Source organism: Humulus lupulus, chromosome 4, assembly GCF_963169125.1.
Source record: "Humulus lupulus chromosome 4, drHumLupu1.1, whole genome shotgun sequence".
In the NCBI taxonomy this organism is placed as follows: domain Eukaryota; kingdom Viridiplantae; phylum Streptophyta; class Magnoliopsida; order Rosales; family Cannabaceae; genus Humulus; species Humulus lupulus.
The window spans coordinates 85178368-85182233 of NC_084796.1; positions in this window are offsets into that span (position 1 = coordinate 85178368).

A 3866-nucleotide genomic window follows, 5' to 3' on the forward strand; every position below is an offset into this window, starting at 1 on the left:
AAGGGGCCTCGCGAGGGAGGCCTCGCACCAGGGGAGCCACACCATCAATGGGCCTCGCGAGGGAGGCCTCGCGTCAGGGGAGTCGTGCCACCAAGGGGCTCGCGAGGGAGGCATCTCGCCTCGCACACCCAGACATCTGGCGAGGCCACGTACCTATCACTTGTGTCCGTGGGTGGCCTCGAGGTGCTTCGGGCATCTCGCGCCAAGGACCCAAGAGCCCCACCTCACGCCACGACCCTTACATGCATCAAGTGTCCCATTCCCTATACCTCGATGCTGTGTCTCTTACAAAGACCTATGGAGACCCCAATGCTTAGAGGCTCCAGTACGAGTCGAAAGGATCATACTAGTACGATATGGTACGGGGTACGACCTGCAAGGCCCCGTATGCCCGATCCAAATACTCATGCCAGAAAAGTAGTGGGAGTACTAGGAGAGAGGGCATGGCCTGTGTGGCTATGGCCAAATGTCAGAGTCGACACCACCGCCGCCTACACCACTATGCCTGGCACCACTCCTCTGACATTTGTACGGATCAATTAGTGGAGACATCCTCATGGTACTTGGCCATGTACTGGAACCAACACCACTACCCCTGAGACCACTCGCCTGACAGTGTACTTGCCTACTGCCTAGTCCCCTGGACCACATTGTATCAGGGGCCATTAGAGCCCACTATAAAAGAAACTCCACTTCCACTTGGAAGGGGGTTGGAAAAATCACTGTAGCACTACACCATAAGAAATACAAATTCAGTTCACCATTTTTCTTCTGCAAGTGTTCTTTAAGTTTTCAATTAGATCTTTAAAGTTTTTCTTTGGATAAAATCTACGTTTCTATTTTTCTAACTTAACTTGGTTGACGAGTTCTCGCCGTCAACAAGAAATTATATTTATTTTATCAATGTGAGATTTTATGGCTAATTAATTATAGTATAAATATATATTTATATTATTATCATTATATTGACCATTACAATTTTATGTTAAAAATATATGCATTCACATACATATTGTTATTTATGTATTTTTGTTATAAATGTTGTTGTACCCTAAAAATTAGCAAGGATTCAACCACTCAGCTAGGGGTACAGCTGATAAATAAACACGTAGAAATATTAGGCGAGTAGAACCTCCAGCTAGTGCTGGTATGATCAGTTCGAGTTAGGACATGATAGCGTGACATGCAAGTAATTTCTAGATCGCCTTGTAGGACAATATTCTAGTTCGAAATAGATAATCTCCAGATCACGCTTTTAGGAGGGTTTGAACTTAACCCTAATCTGAGTTCGTACATTCTTAAATCACTAGCTCAATGAAGATGTTCGACTTGTGGAAACTTGATAATGACGCACATAAAGGATCCCGAAAGACTTGGAACTTATATGCTCACTAAACTCCAGGTTGTATAATACACTTATTGCCCGAGATAACGGGAGTAATTTTCATAGGCAATCGTGTCCCTACGTAAATGGGAATTATCTTTATTGATTGTTTACCATATTTATTCACACAGTTACCCAAGCCTGTCCAAGAAATTCCATGGTAAATATCAAGGATAATGGACTAAAAAGAAACTGTTTTTTGTAATAGAGAAACTTTGCAAAAATTGTGAGAGAGTAATAATATTGTCTTGTGGACTAGATGGATTTTAACCACTGAACCATGTAAAATTATGTGTGTGTGAAGTTTTTCACATAGTTCTTTACGGTTTGTAAATAAGAACTAATATCTTTCTTGTTGAATTTCTTAATCTACCGCTAGCAAAAAATTGTGTCAATAGTTTGGTGCTTTCGTTGAGAGCTCATTAGTGCTTAATCGTTTACAAGTTTCATTCAACGTTCATCATGGTGGTTACTCGATCAATGCACGACAATGAAATGGAGCAGCGTGGTGGGCAAAAGGTGCATCATACAGTCGTGCCCACTGAAAAGGGCCCAGACGTTCAACAACGTCATGGAAAACAACAGGTGGGCGAAGATGCTGGGAGTTCAGCATCACTCCCACCTAATCCTAACAAGAATATCTAACATCCATCAAGATGGAGAATGCCCAATTATGAAGCCATCTTTCCTGGGCTAACAAACAGATCAAGGAGGTCCTGGCTCGGTTACCCCCTCTTGCAACTGATGCTAACGTCAAAAAGAGGCAAAGTGGGTCCCATAGGTCCCACAAGAATAACCGACTTAATCTCAGTCATTCTATCAGAACTGCAACTCCAAGCTCTGTACCTTCAAAGCGAAATCAACGGAGTGCTCAGTTTGCTAATCATCACAGGAACCATCATCCCTATGTTAGTCCATCGGTCAGAATTACGACTTACAGCTCCATGTCTTCCGCCCAGATTCAAAGGAATGTTTCATAACAACCCAACAGGGTGGTCTGGGACATATTCACAATGACTCAGTGAATCCCCTTGCACCAAGATAAGACCCACACGCGCAGAGAACTCGGGAGATCAAGGTAGAATTGAGATGGGCTAATTTAGTTCGACCTGTTGGGACGAGGATAGCCTCACCGATAAGACATCTGCCATCATAGGTTAGACATCCTACACACCCGCACCCATAGAAAGACGCTCCAATTCGTGGAAATAGTGAGAGAAATCCTCCCCCATCAGTGGGCACTTACGTCCCACGAGCACGTGTTGATAATCCAGGTCCTCGATCTCAGCCACAAGTCTTAAATTTCGCAAATGGAAGTTACTGGACGGGGAGCTAGCATGGAGGAAGTTATGAAAGTGACCTGAAGAATCATCTTAGTTCTGCGTAAAGTCCTCATTCCGATCCACATCCTGACCTTCGTGACTATCAGAATTCACAAAGCAGGTATTCAGCTCACAATGATGATATAAGATATACTCAGCATGGGGGACGTCTGTTTATCGTACGCGACAATGGGAATGTCCCACTTAACCAAGCTCAAACTTCGAGGGGAAACAACCCATCAAACGTGACAATAGGATGGGGGCTGGTGAACAGCTCTCAGCTAACCTAGAGACCAAAGATCCAACCCTCGAGCGAGTGGCCTTGATGGAGGAACAAATGAAGAAGCTCTTATCTAGAAAAGGAATTGATGATTGTGATTCTGATGAGGAGCTCGAACCTTTTGCCCCAAACATTGCACCAGGTCCGTATCCTATTGGCTTTAGGATGTCGACCACGCTTGCGTTTGATGGAAACACAGATCCATCCGACCACCTCGAGATGTTAAATACGCTAATGATGGCCCACAATGTTGAGTTTGACCTAAAAATGTATTTTGTTCCCCACAACTCTGACCGGACCTACCAGACAGTGGTCCAAAAATTAAAAAATATATTCAATCAACTCTTGGAAAAAGTTGTCTTCCGAGTTTGAGAGTGTTTCAACCTTCAAAGGTAACATGTGTAGAGGCTGACTCATTGGCCAACATAAAATAGCACATTTTGAGTCCTTGAAAACATATCTGAGCAAGTTCACCAATGTTGCAGCACACGCTAGAGATGCTGATGATAACTCTAAGCACATGGAAATGAGGATGGGAATCTTGGTAGGAGGCGATTTATGGCAGGAGCTCCAGCAAAAAGGAGATAAAAGTGTAGATGAGTTCTTTGCCCAAGCTCAGGAATTGACAAACTTCGAGGAGGCGCGATCTATTGTCGCAGGAACTAGCCAAGTCCCTATTCCACCCGCTGGAACAGTGACAGATATTGCAGCTACGGCTCAACGTGTTACCCAGAATAACCAAGTAGGAAACAATAAGAAGAAATGGAATGGTGAGGACAACCAGAGCGGCACAAAGAAGAACAAGCCCTGGGTGAAATTCAAGCCCATTTATGCAACCTAAACTGACTTGACGAATACACGAGAACATATTTTCCTAGCG